The 15,818-nt window shown below is 44.8% G+C and overlaps 1 protein-coding gene across 1 annotated transcript in view; it reads right to left on the bottom strand.

Moving 5' to 3' along the window:
* Window positions 1-15,065, bottom strand: part of LOC123755701 (mucin-2) — a 32,865-nt gene extending 17,800 nt beyond the window's left edge. Inside the window, exon 1 of the mRNA XM_069299988.1 lies at window positions 14,936-15,065. The gene's annotated coding sequence lies outside the window, so the exon portion shown is untranslated. The remainder of the gene's footprint in view (window positions 1-14,935) is intronic.
* Between the last annotated feature and the right edge of the window lie 753 nt (window positions 15,066-15,818).

Genomic DNA, 15,818 nt, shown 5'->3' with positions numbered 1-15,818 from the left:
GTGTGAGTGTTGCTCCGGCACATGTCTGGACAATAATGAGGTGTGAGTTGCTCCGGCACATGTCTGAACAATAATGAGGTGTGAGTGTTGCTCCGGCACATGTCTGGACAATAATGAGGTGTGAGTTGCTCCGGCACATGTCTGGACAATAATGAGGTTTGAGTGTTGCTGCAGCACATGTCTGGACAATAATGAGGTGTGAGTGTTGCTCCGGCACGTCTGGACAATAATGAGGTGTTGATCACCTTTTTCTATTTTGTCGTAGGCCTAAACAACAAATGTAAGACAATACGTGTGTGTCCTTAAATTAGTCAAAATACATGAAACACTCTCCTTAACGATGTGAGGCACGAGTGAGGTTAAGTTATGGGAGACCTGTTACTTCCTGCTGCTGCTGCTGCTGCTGCTGCTGCTTGTTCCAGGGTCTGCTGACCTGTTACTTCTTGCTGCTGCTGCTGCTTGTTCCAGGGTCTGCTGACCTGTTACTTCTTGCTGCTGCTGCTGCTTGTTCCAGGGTCTGCTGACCTGTTACTTCTTGCTGCTGCTGCTGCTTGTTCCAGGGTCTGCTGACCTATTACTTCTTGCTGCTGCTGCTGCTGCTGCAGCTGCTTGTTCCAGGGTCTGCTGACCTGTTACTTCCTGCTGCTGCTGCTGCTGCTGCTTGTTCCAGGGTCTGCTATCTACTTCCTAGCCGGTGGTGTGCCCGCGAGGTCACACTGCCGGTGGTGTGCCCGCGAGGTCACACTGCCGGTGGTGTGCCCGCGAGGTCACACTGCCGGTGGTGTGCCCGCGAGGTCACACTGCCGGTGGTGTGCCCGCGAGGTCACACTGCCGGTGGTGTGCCCGCGAGGTCACACTGCCGGTGGTGTGCCCGCGAGGTCACACTGCCGGTGGTGTGCCCGCGAGGTCACACTGCCGGTGGTGTGCCCGCGAGGTCACACTGCCGGTGGTGTGCCCGCGAGGTCACACTGCCGGTGGTGTGCCCGCGAGGTCACACTGCCGGTGGTGTGCCCGCGAGGTCACACTGCCGGTGGTGTGCCCGCGAGGTCACACTGCCGGTGGTGTGCCCGCGAGGTCCCACTGCCAGTGGTGTGCCCGCGAGGTCCCACTGCCAGTGGTGTGCCCGCGAGGTCCCACTGCCAGTGGTGTGCCCGCGAGGTCCCACTGCCAGTGGTGTGCCCGCGAGGTCCCACTGCCAGTGGTGTGCCCGCGAGGTCCCACTGCCAGTGGTGTGCCCGCGAGGTCCCACTGCCAGTGGTGTGCCCGCGAGGTCCCACTGCCAGTGGTGTGCCCGCGAGGTCCCACTGCCAGTGGTGTGCCCGCGAGGTCCCACTGCCAGTGGTGTGCCCGCGAGGTCCCACTGCCAGTGGTGTGCCCGCGAGGTCCCACTGCCAGTGGTGTGCCCGCGAGGTCCCACTGCCAGTGGTGTGCCCGCGAGGTCCCACTGCCAGTGGTGTGCCCGCGAGGTCCCACTGCCAGTGGTGTGCCCGCGAGGTCCCACTGCCAGTGGTGTGCCCGCGAGGTCCCACTGCCAGTGGTGTGCCCGCGAGGTCCCACTGCCAGTGGTGTGCCCGCGAGGTCCCACTGCCAGTGGTGTGCCCGCGAGGTCCCACTGCCAGTGGTGTGCCCGCGAGGTCCCACTGCCAGTGGTGTGCCCGCGAGGTCCCACTGCCAGTGGTGTGCCCGCGAGGTCCCACTGCCAGTGGTGTGCCCGCGAGGTCCCACTGCCAGTGGTGTGCCCGCGAGGTCCCACTGCCAGTGGTGTGCCCGCGAGGTCACACTGCCAGTGGTGTGCCCGCGAGGTCACACTGCCAGTGGTGTGCCCGCGAGGTCACACTGCCAGTGGTGTGCCCGCGAGGTCACACTGCCAGTGGTGTGCCCGCGAGGTCACACTGCCAGTGGTGTGCCCGCGAGGTCACACTGCCAGTGGTGTGCCCGCGAGGTCACACTGCCAGTGGTGTGCCCGCGAGGTCACACTGCCAGTGGTGTGCCCGCGAGGTCACACTGCCAGTGGTGTGCCCGCGAGGTCACACTGCCAGTGGTGTGCCCGCGAGGTCACACTGCCAGTGGTGTGCCCGCGAGGTCACACTGCCAGTGGTGTGCCCGCGAGGTCACACTGCCAGTGGTGTGCCCGCGAGGTCACACTGCCAGTGGTGTGCCCGCGAGGTCACACTGCCAGTGGTGTGCCCGCGAGGTCACACTGCCAGTGGTGTGCCCGCGAGGTCACACTGCCAGTGGTGTGCCCGCGAGGTCACACTGCCAGTGGTGTGCCCGCGAGGTCACACTGCCAGTGGTGTGCCCGCGAGGTCACACTGCCAGTGGTGTGCCCGGGAGGTCACACTGCCAGTGGTGTGCCCGGGAGGTCACACTGCCAGTGGTGTGCCCGCGAGGTCACACTGCCAGTGTTGTGCCCGCGAGGTCACACTGCCAGTGTTGTGCCCGCGAGGTCACACTGCCAGTGGTGTGCCCGCGAGGTCACACTGCCAGTGGTGTGCCCGCGAGGTCACACTGCCAATGGTGTGCCCGCGAGGTCACACTGCCAATGGTGTGCCCGCGAGGTATTGCCAAGTTTTACAAAGTAATATTTTTGTAAAGGTCACTAGGTCTAATGACGCTAACTTTGACATCAACTTTGTGGTGAGTGAAACAACCCATTACGAAAGTGAGGAGTTTGTTTCATTAATTTGTGCAACACAACCTAAACAGTTACTAAAAGATCGGGAGTGGTCTTCCCTGGATCTTAGCTGGAGAGGGTTTCCGGAGTTGTTCTGCTCCCTGAGCCAGCCTCGGTGTTGCTTGGAGCGGCCCGAATTCCCACATATGCTCTACAGCCCTGTTGGTCCCACACTTCTTGCAAGACTAACTGCTTTTTGAAGAATTCCAGCTTTGTTGCGGCGATATTTTTAATGTTTGCTGGGTGTTGAACAGTCGTGGACTTCTGATGTTCAGTGTCCTGTGCCTATGGCACCTCTTACTCCTCACTGGTTCTACTTTGCATTCCCTTCTGTATCGATTTCGGAATAATGATATCTGTCGACCTAAATTTTAGGGAGCATAACCAAGCAAATATTGCGACAGCCAGGAAAATGATAGGATGGATTACGAAAATTTTCAAATCCAGGGATCCCATCACAATGGTTGTACTCTTCAAATCACTTGTGTTGTCCCGTCTTGAGTACTGCTCAGTACTCTCTTCCCCCTTCAGAGCAGGAGAGATTGCTGAAATAGAGGGAATACAGAGAACATATACGGCACGCATAGACGCGATAAAGCACCTAAATTATTGGGATCGTCTCAAAGCTCTCCAAATGTTCTCACTAGAAAGACGACGGGAGAGAGACCAAATAATATACACCTGGAAAATACTGGAGGGCCAGGTCCCAAATCTGCACAGTAAAATAACATACTGGAGTGAACGATATGGAAGAAAATGCAGAATAGAACCAGTGAAGAGCAGAGGTGCCATAGGCACAATTAGAGAGAACTGTATAAACATCAGAGGTCCACGGTTGTTCAACGTCCTCCCAGCGAGCATAAGAAATATTGCCGGAACAACTGTGGACATCTTCAAGAGGAATCTAGATAGTTTCCTCCAAGGAGTGCCGGACCAAACGGGCTGTGGTGGGCCTGCGGCCCGCTGCAAGCAACAGCCTGGTAGTAGAACTCCCAGAACCCCATCAACCAGGTATCGTCCATTCCAATGTGTTATCATTCTACTGTGCAAATTTGGAAGGTACATACAATTGGTATAAACATGGAAGGTACTGACCTTCCTTGAATATATTACTAGATACCTCTGTCTCATCTCCTTTCCAGAGAATACATGTTAATTTAAGAGCATTGAAACTGTTGTGCCCACATAGCCACCACACCCCGGTTGGCCCAGCACTTTTTTATTTTTTATTTTTAGAAAACAAACTAGTTTTCTCTTGAAGATGTCCACGTTTGTTTCCGGCATTATTTCTTATGCGCCTATGAGTACAGGTTCTCTGTACTCCCTGTATTTCAGCAATCTCTCCTCCTCTGAAGGGGAAAGTGTGTACTGAGCAGTAATCAAGACGGGACAGCTCAAGTGATTTAATTAGCATTAACATTACTGTAGGGCTAATTTGAACGTTCTCATAATCTATCTTATCATTTTCCTGGCTCACGCTACATTTCCTTGGTTATGTTCACTAAATGTTAAATCGTGACATCATTGCAAGACATTTTATGTTTTTCTTCTATGAGTGTCCTGTACTCTATATTTCGTTGTTCGTCATTTCTACCACACCCAAGTCCCTGGAATCGATCACTGTTATATATGCATTTTTCGTTGTCCAATCGAACATTAATAAGTTTGTAATATTCAGCGTCTTCTACAGATGAAATTTTTATTCTGATTTTTTTATCATCGCCACTGGATGACAAGAAGATGGCATTTGAATTATTTCAATTATTTCTCTAGTTTGGGAAGTGTTATATTTTATTGGCTTACAAATGATACGTAAAAATATCAATGGTCTACAGTTTTAGGATTTCCCTTCAACAAAGAGTTCCAGACCTAATGTAAACTATTATTAAGCATCATTATACTTTGAAGTTTGACGAAAACCATGAGTATAGTGTCGTTTAAGTCACCCTTGCCAGTCAAACGTGAGAGGGTGTAGACGAGGTGTTGGCGGGGAGCGTGGCCTTCACGCCCTCTCTACCCCCTTCTCATCACAATATCCACACACTTGGTCTCCCTTCCCCAGAGGCCGAGCGTACTCCAGGCTAAAAACGTGACAGGTGTACACCAGAAAAAAAAACGGGTACTCACCCAGAGGCCTGGGTAACGTTTATCATCACTGTAGAGCCTCCAGGGATAGTGAGTTTACTGTCACGTCTATAATCACTGTAGAGCCCCAGGGATAGTGAGTTTACTGTCACGTCTATAATCACTGCTAAATACGCGAGTGACTTAATGATGTCAAGATGACACGATTTACTGGAAGTCAACAACTTGATAATTTTATGCCTAGACCTGTTTCATCTTATAAATAAAACTAAAGTTTTAAAACACACCAAAAGGAGGTGAATTCAGCAAATACAATAATAATAATAAACTGAGTAACTGAAATAAAACAAGACCTCGCAAAATAAGATGGGAAGAACAGATATATAATACAATCCTAAATCACAGCTTCGGAATAAAAGGCTCAGTAGCATTTAGGAATATGCTTAAGTCACATACCACTAAGAAAATAGAGAATTGTGGAAATTTGAACGCGAACAGCGTTCCCTCTACAGGCCAGGAAACATCCCAGGACAATTCGAACGCTCCGGTGTTCCAAGTGCGGCAAAGGAGGCTGGTTACCTTTCGATGATTTTAAGTCTCAACGTCCCCGCGGCCCGGTCCCCAGACCAGGCTTCCTGGTTGCTGAACTGGTCAACCAGGCTGTTGGACGCGGCTGCTCGCAGCCTGTACGTACGAATCACAGCCTGGTTGATCAGGTATCCTTTGGAGGTGCTTATCCAGTTCTCTCTTGAACACTGAGGGGTCGGCCAGTTATACCCCCTTATGTGTAGTGGAAGCGTGTTGAACAGTCTCGGGCCTCTGATGCCGAGTTCTCTCTTGAGTACCTGTTGCACCTCTGCTCTTCAACGGGGCAGATGTGCATTCTGCACATCCTGCCATGCCTTCTGGTCTCATGTGATGTTATTTCTGTGTGCAGGTTTGGGACCAGGTCCTCTACTATTTTCCACGTGTAAATTATTATGTATCTCTCCCGGCTGACCACCACCAGCACTACCTCACTCCCTGCACCACAGCAGCCCCCTAAACCCCCCACCACAGCCGCCCCCTGGCCACCACTCCTTCACAGCCGCCCCTGACCCTCACCTGGAGGGCCGAACAACAAAACGTGTGAACCATTTTTTATGAGTGAGGTGAGAGAGAGCACCGAGGGCGGATGAGAACGTGGGGAAAAAATTGGACCCTCGCCAAGCTCAGAAAAGCCCTCAATCAATTCTACCTCTGACAACCCAACTTTTAGGACTAATCGTCTTGAAAAGGTTTCATATATACACGGAATATATGCCGTGTAATAAACATGGCATATAAGCCGTGAGTTTCCGCACGCACACTAGCGTGGAGTCCATATTTAGTCAAACAAAACGAAGTTTAAGGTTCAGAGTTATGCCACCAAGTTAGTCCCCGAGTTGAGGGGTATGAGCTACGAGGAAAGATTACCGAAATTAACCTCACGACACTGAAAGACACAAAAAGAGTTAGGGAAGACATGATCACTACCTATACAGGTAGGTATACCCTGTGAACTCAGAGTTCACAGGGTAAAGATAAACCATTTAGCACGGGTGGTACGCGAACAAGGGGACATAGGTGGACACTTAGTACCCAAATGAGACACAGAGACATTATAAAACTTTGTCATTATCAGTAGTTAACAGGTGGGAATGCATTAGGCAGTGATGTGGTGGAGGCTGACTCCATACACAGTTTCAAATGTTGATATGATAGAGCCCAGTAGGCTCAGGAACCTGTACACCAGTTGATTGACAGTTGAGAGGCGGGACCAAAGAGCCGAAGCTCAACCCCCGCAAAACTAGCCGAGTACAATACACGCACATGTATAAGTACAAGTACGCACACGCGCGCGCACACTCAGCTTCAAGAGCATGTAAGACATTGGCAGTACGAAGGGAGATAAAAGGCACTAGTATTAAAGGAGGCGGCAATTGGACAAGTATTTGCAGGAATACCTTCCTGTAATACATATGTAATCCTGCTAGCAATAACCTTACTAATCAAGTTATCATCAGACAAGCCTAACGACGACCGATAAACTACAAGTAAACTCACAAGGCGGGGGTTGAAGAGATAGTTCTCGCTTCCCTTACTCACATATAGGTAGACAAGGCCAAACGTCAAGGTCCACCGTGACGACACTAGGCCCTGGGGGAACACTGGCCAGAGGCTGGTTTATCCCTACTCGGGGATCATACATGGTTCTTCCCTACAGAGGGTTCTGGGAGTTCTACCCCCAAGCACCTGGCTCACATAACTTGGTCCAACATATTGTTGCCTGGAGCGGCCCGTAGCGTCCACTACAACCAGATTGCTACACTTCTTGCAGGAAACATTTTTTTTTTGTTAAGGTCCACTTTTATTCCCGCAATATTTGTGATGCTTGCTGGGAGGATATCGAACAGCCTTGGAGCTCCGATTTTTTTTTTTACAGGGATATGCCTACAGAGGCCATAAGCCTCTGGCATGCCTACTAAGTCGTTCTTGTTTCTGTCTTACTTAGGCGGTGTATAACTAAAAAGGGAGAGACAAAGCGTGGCTCAATTACAACTAGTGTCACTAAGCTTCAGGGAAACATGCCAGACAGGGTGAGGAAACACCATTAGCTGACACAACACCCAGACACATGGATGTTTATAATACTACAAACCAAACATGACAAATTTGATCTCATCGACATCTTAAAAAATACTGGAAGTGGACGATTAATGTAGCCCACTATGCAACATACAAGGGAGAACAACAGCTCCAAGCTCAACAAGTCACAGTATATGACACAACAAGATGCTTTTCACCCACAGATGGATTCCATGGGTTTAAAAATAAACCCATGGAATCGCCTACCATTTATGCTCTTAAGTGCCAAGACTCCAGTTCAAAGTACAAATGGAAAAACGCTCTCATGAATACTGGGGAAACCTTTGACAAGCCGCCGAATTCCTATCTTTGGTGAATATAACATTCACATTTTGTGACGGCAAATTGTGATCCAAAATGGGACTGTTAGCATGTAAGAACATTACTGTTAGAGAGTAAGTGTGAAGATAACAATTAGTGGTGCTACTAGACTATATATTTTGTAGTGTTGAAATTGTTGAGCTTTTAATGAATGAATTAAGATATATTTAACTCTAGGATCAACCATACCTGTTATCCTATGCTACTTTATATTTCAGCAGGTGTAACCTAGTAACAGGAGTAGGGATTGTAACACGGGTTATTCAAGAGTGCTATGGTGGATACCCTAATAAGGTACAGTTACCATTTATTTACCAAGTAGGTGCTTACCTGTTACATTGAGGTAAACATAATGTACTGCCCGTTACTTATCTCGTTTATGATACAATCTTCAGATCATTGTACCGTTACATTTTAAATTCTAAAGTTTTTAATTTTGTATTAAAGCATATTTCAATGTGATGGATGTGACCAGCTGTGATGAATAACACAGCTGGTAATTTTAATATGAAATACCAATTTGTTTACCAGAGAGATCCTTTATAATTCAAAATACGAAGGTGTGTTTGAATGCAATATGTGAGCACAAACAGGTTTATTGATCAGACCACGAGACAAGAGGCCGGATAAGAGGGGGTGGGGGGGGGGGGAGAATGAGCAGCGCCCGGCTCAATCACAGGTACACAGCACAACCATCCTCCAGAAATGATAGTACTTATTGGTACTTTCCACCAAATAGTTTCTATTATGTAGTGATGGACCACCAACAACATTCATCTAAACGGGGCTCAAATTACAAATGGCGCTTTCTCCCGATAGTTTCCTTCCCTTCTAAAGAAGACAACAAATTAGCCGTTGCAACTACAAGAAAAATGACAGGTTGGGTGACAAGAACCCTTCGAACAAGAGATGACATATCAATGATACTTTTTAAGACGCTAGTGCTCTCTAGGGTGGACTCGTGTTGCACAATAACAGACCAATTCAAATTGCTGACCGGAGAGCGTTCAAAGATCCTTTACTGTTAGAATCCACTCAATAAAATATCTAAATTATAGAGCTATTAAAATGTTTATATCTGTATTCTCTAGGCAAGAGAGAAATAATTTACACTTGGAAAATATTAGAGGGACTCATTCCAAATCTGCACACACACACACACACACAACTCCAGATGAGACAAGGAGGCATGGCAGGATGTGAAATGAACTATGTAACCCTTCGGTATCTGCATAAATGCAGATGTACCCATGACTAACAACAAATTCAGAGATACAGTTGACCAGACCACACACTAGAAGGTGAAGGGACGACGACGTTTCGGTCCGTCCTGGACCATTCTCAAGTCGATTGTGAGAATGGCCCAGGACAGACCGAAACGTCGTCGTCCCTTCACCTTCTAGTGTGTGGTCTGGTCAACATACTTTAGCCACGTTATTGTGACTCATCGCCTGCATCAGAGATACAGATTTCGTCAATAATCGTCCTTTTTGTTCGGTTGTGTTGATCCTGAATTTTGTGGACGACCAAATGGACCATATTCCTACAGCCATCACATCCTCTACTGTAATACGCTCCAGCAGATCTGAACACTAATAATATGAGATGCATCCAAAACTCTGTATTAAAGATTGGCAAATCCTAAAATATATATATAATTGGAATTGGTTGTTAAAACTAATAAACACGAATATGTGCCACGTTAAATGCTGTTGTATATATGAAGGTAAAACAGTGGCACTTCCTTCATTAGGTAATGTTGTCTTCACACAACTTTCGTTAGCAAAGATAACTTTCTGCCCATGGAACTGTTATGTTGCCAGATATATCACACTCGTATATGGTACTCCAGTATATGACTCCCGTATATGGTACTTCCTTATATATGACACTCGTATATGGTACTTCCTTATATATGACACTCGTATATGGTACTTCCTTATATATGACACTCGTATATGGTACTTCCTTATATATGACACTCGTATATGATACTTCCTTATATGACACTCGTATATGGTACTTCCTTATATGACACTCGTATATGGTACTTCCTTATATGACACTCGTATATGGTACTTCCTTATATGACACTCGTATATGGTACTTCCTTATATGACACTCGTATATGGTACTTCCTTATATGACACTCGTATATGACACTTCCTTATATGACACTCGTATATGGTACTTATATGACACTCGTATATGATACTTCCTTATATGACACTCGTATATGGTACTTCCTTATATGACACTCGTATATGGTACTTATACGACTCGTATGTGGTACTTATATGACACTCGTATATGGTACTTATACGACACTCGTATATGGTACTTATACGACACTCGTATATGGTACTTATACGACACTCGTATATGGTGCTTATACGACACTCGTATATGGTGCTTATACGACACTCGTATATGGTACTTATACGACACTCGTATGTGGTACTTATACGACACTCGTATGTGGTACTTATACGACTCGTATGTGGTACTTATACGACTCGTATGTGGTACTTATATGACTCGTATGTGGTACTTATATGACACTCGTATATGGTACTTCCTTATATGACACTCGTATATGGTACTTCCTTATATGACACTCGTATATGGTACTTCCTTATATGACACTCGTATATGGTACTTCCTTATATGACACTCGTATATGGTACTTCCTTATATGACACTCGTATATGGTACTTCCTTATATGACACTCGTATATGGTACTTCCTTATATGACACTCGTATATGGTACTTCCTTATATGACACTCGTATATGGTACTTCCTTATATGACACTCGTATATGGTACTTCCTTATATGACACTCGTATATGGTACTTCCTTATATGACACTCGTATATGGTACTTCCTTATATGACACTCGTATATGGTACTTCCTTATATGACACTCGTATATGGTACTTCCTTATATGACACTCGTATATGGTACTTCCTTATATGACACTCGTATATGGTACTTCCTTATATGACACTCGTATATGGTACTTCCTTATATGACACTCGTATATGGTACTTCCTTATATGACACTCGTATATGGTACTTCCTTATATGACACTCGTATATGGTACTTATATGACACTCGTATATGGTACTTCCTTATATGACACTCGTATATGGTACTTCCTTTTATGACACTCGTATATGGTACTTCCTTATATGACACTCGTATATGGTACTTCCTTATATGACACTCGTATATGGTACTTCCTTATATGACACTCGTATATGGTACTTATATGACACTCGTATATGGTACTTATATGACACTCGTATATGGTACTTATATGACACTCGTATATGGTACTTATATGACACTCGTATATGGTACTTATATGACACTCGTATATGGTACTTATATGACACTCGTATATGGTACTTATATGACACTCGTATATGGTACTTATATGACACTCGTATATGGTACTTATATGACACTCGTATATGGTACTTATATGACACTCGTATATGGTACTTATATGACACTCGTATATGGTACTTATATGACACTCGTATATGGTACTTATATGACACTCGTATATGGTACTTCCTTATATGACACTCGTATATGGTACTTCCTTATATGACACTCGTATATGGTACTTCCTTATATGACACTCGTATATGGTACTTCCTTATATGACACTCGTATATGGTACTTCCTTATGACACTCGTATATGGTACTTCCTTATGACACTCGTATATGGTACTTCCTTATGACACTCGTATATGGTACTTCCTTATGACACTCGTATATGGTACTTCCTTATGACACTCGTATATGGTACTTCCTTATATGACACTCGTATATGGTACTTATATGACACTCGTATATGGTACTTATATGACACTCGTATATGGTACTTATATGACACTCGTATATGGTACTTATATGACACTCATATATGGTACTTATGACACTCGTATGTGGTACTTATATGACTCATATATGGTACTTATATGACACTCGTATATGGTACTTATATGACACTCATATATGGTACTTATATGACACTCATATATAGTACTTATATGACACTCGTATATGGTACTTCCTTATATGACACTCGTATATGGTACTTCCTTATATGACACTCGTATATGGTACTTCATTATATGACACTCGTATATGGTACGTCCTTATATGACACTCGTATATGGTACTTATATGACACTCGTATATGGTACTTATATGACACTCGTATATGGTACTTATATGACACTCGTATATGGTACTTCCTTATATGACACTCGTATATGGCACTTATAGGACACTCGTATATGGTACTTCCTTATATGACACTCGTATATGGTACTTATATGACACTCGTATATGGTACTTATATGACACTCGTATATGGTACTTCCTTATATGACACTCGTACATAGTACCTTCTTATAAGGGAGTACCATATACCAGTCGTGTATGGTACATCATTACAAGTACCACATACGAATGTAATATAAAGTGTCATATCCGAGTAATATCACACACTATTTTAATATGGTACTTCCCAGGTACAAAACACACTATCACAGGTAGTTAACTTTAATTGGATATAAAGCCTAGAGACTCGTGTTAACCCCTGCTTAAAACAGCGGAGAAAGCACCACTTCATAAAAGGAGACAATAAAGTAGAAGCAAAAAACTATAGGCCAACAGCACTAACACCACACACACAATTCTTTGAGCGCTAACGAAGACCACTAAACACATGGAATGACAACATTTCCATAACTATGGACAACACGGGTTGAGAACAGGGCGCTCCTGCCTCTCTCAACTGCTAGATCACTCGGACATTGCCTTAGATGCCATGGAAGACAAGCAAAACTATGATACACAGACTTCGCGAAAGCTTTCGACAAGTGTGACCATGGAGTTTTTGCACATAAAATGTGCACAAAAAGAATTACTGGCGAAGTAGGAAAATGGATTTTAACTTCCTAACGAAATGAACCAAGAGTGTAATAGTCAACAAAATATAATCCGCATTATCCATCGTGAAAACCTGAGTCCCACCAGCGTACTGTTTGGTACAGTACTTTTTCTCATCGTCATACGGACATACACAGACAACCTATAGTACCTTTGCAGATGGCAGAGGACGATGTTTATTGAGGATATATTCCAGCTCCTCCGTTGTGGGAGAAAAAAACGTATATCATAACGAAAACCACATGGCACTGTATTCTCCCAGATCCACACGGCAGTCCTGAGAGAGGAGACATATCAAGTTACTAAAGATATAACCAATAATTATACCTTTTTAGGAACACTAAATTAATATTAAAATTCAAGACGCAAGAGGAGAGGCAAATGAAGGTGAAATGAATGGAAGAGATGAGTTTAAACACGCAGACCGCGAGGGCGTTGGTAGTGTGCTGCATTTCACTGGGAGCAGCGTTGCCACATGTCGACAACCTGCTCTCGTTCCTCCCCCCCCCCCCTACACCTTCCCCCTACACACACACACACACACAGTCGCACATTAAGATGTTTTCTTCTGCGACTCGGTGAAGCTTTGATTCTGGTGTGACGGGGATTATTTGCCACAAGTTGAAGCTTACGTTGTTTGTAACTATAATTTTCTGCGAGATTCACAGCCTCCTCTTTATCCACGTGCAGCACTAGTCCTAAATTAATGTCTATCCTTGCATAGTAATCTTCTATTTCACACACACAACATTAATTAATTAAATATATATATATATATATATATATATATATATATATATATATATATATATATATATATATATATATATATATATAGTCATTGACACAACGTTGACTTCACCTCCTTGTGTTTTTCGTAACATGTCGTTTGTTTACAATATAAAGCATCGTCATTTTCGTCAGCTAGCACTAGTCACCATGAGACCAGTGGTAGACTACCATACCCTGACACTAGTCACCATGAGACCAGTGGTAGACTACCATACCCTGACACTAGTCACCATGAGACCAGTGGTAGACTACCATACCCTGACACTAGTCACCATGAGGCCAGTGATAGTCTACCATACACACTGGGCACAGCTGGGTTTACCCATCACTGAGGTATCTGCCCCATGGTTGGAAAAAGAGCATGTACAGATTTTGGGAAAAAATGTGACGACGTAACGTCTAGGGAGCATAACCAAGCAAATATTGCGTCAGCCAGAAAAATGATCGGATGGATTACGAGTAATTTCAAAACCATGGATCCACTCAATGATTGTACTCTTCAAATCACTTGTGCTATCCCGGCTCGAGTACTGCTCAGTGATCACTTTCCCCTTCAGAGCAGGAGAGATTGCTGAAATAGAGGGAATACAGAGAACATATACGGCATACACAGACGGGATAAGGCACCTAAATTATTGGGATCGTCTCAAAGCTCTCCAAATGTACTCACTAGAAAGGAGACGAGAGAGATCAAATAATATACACATGGAAAATACTGAAGGGACACGTCCCAAATCTACACAGTAAAATAACATACTGGAGAGAACGATATGGAAAAAAATTCAGAATAGAACCAGTGAAGAGCAGAGGTGCCATAGCCACAATCAGTGAACAAACACTATAAACATCAGAGGTCCGCGGTTGTTCAACGTCCTCCCAGCGAGCATAAAATGTATTGCTGGAACACTGGATAGTTTTCTTCAAGGGGTGCTGGACCAACCGGGCTGTGGTGGGTATGTGGGCCTGCGGGCCGCTCCAAGCAACAGCCTGGTGGACCAAACTCTCACAAGTCAAGCCTGGCCTCGGGCCGGGCTTGGGGAGTAGAAGAACTCCCAGAACCCCATCAACCAGGTATCATCATGCTTGTCTCCCCCCCCCCCCCCCCAGTAAGATTTGACTATCAAAAGGATTTTGTCGAAATAGTTGAATTCTAAGCACATCAAATAAGAGCGGTTCGCACGGAATCAATGAACTTTGTTTAGTTTTTTTTACGTCAGATATTTTCCGGCTGCAGAAGAGAAATGAACTGTATTATTTAACGCCAGCTTTAAAAACTTTACTCAAATCTATGAAACTAAATATTCTGGCTACTTGAAAAGAACATCATTCCGAGTCTTCGAACATTTGTGAACACTCAAGCATTTAAAAAGCAAGCGCAAAACTGTTTTTGTAATATCTAAAACTTAATGCCTTCCCTTACGAGTGTTTAATAAAAGTTGAGGAGCTGTGTAGGCTTGGTTGTTCCGGAGCATTCTCGTCACAAGCAAGTTAAGAGAGCAACGTTCCCGTCCCCAGACAGTCTCTTCAACGATGGTGGCCGCTCGCACATTTTCGTGGCGATAATCACTACCTGGCTACTTTCTCACTACTCCATTTCTTTATCAACTATTTTTCAGGTTCAACATTCACAACATTATCTGTAGATGAGGAAATACAACATATTTAAATCAATATAAAATAAAAGCACTAAGAGCCCCCCAAACTAGTTGCGAAATTAGCGAATATAAGAACTAGCGAATCTTGAGGCCATGATAACACTAAGGTCGGGGTTGGGGGTCAGGGAGGAGGAGACGGATCCACTGTGTTCCTTCCCTGACCTCGGCTTCAACTTAACATGAACACCCACACTAGCGGTACAACTCGTCACACGTGTTGATTTTAAGTTAATTCACATTTTACAGTTTTAAGGATGAATAAAGATGAACTATTGTGTAAAATGACTAGGAGTGTCGAAGATAATCAACCGACGCACCATTTTTTTTAAGCATCGAGACGTTCGATTTTTTTTTTAAAGATTCATTTTCCGCATTAGTGTCATTAAGTAATAGTAATGCGAGAAGAACTGAAACGGCAACTTCAAGAAGTTTATGATTTTATACCAAATGGTTCAAGATGACGAACACCAGTTAAACTTATGCCAGTATTGCGATTTGGAGGGGCGGTGATGGAGCAGTGTGGTGGTGAGTGGGGAGGGCGGCGAGGTGCCTCTCCCATGGTACACACGCGGTGGTGTGCGTCCTCTCCCACGGTACACACGCGGTGGTGTGCATCATCCTCCCTCCAACCACTTGCTTAACCTTTCT

Source organism: Procambarus clarkii, chromosome 43 (assembly GCF_040958095.1).
Source record: "Procambarus clarkii isolate CNS0578487 chromosome 43, FALCON_Pclarkii_2.0, whole genome shotgun sequence".
In the NCBI taxonomy this organism is placed as follows: domain Eukaryota; kingdom Metazoa; phylum Arthropoda; class Malacostraca; order Decapoda; family Cambaridae; genus Procambarus; species Procambarus clarkii.
Note: the sequence above shows the minus strand (reverse complement) of the source record. Positions and strands in the feature narration are given on the sequence as shown.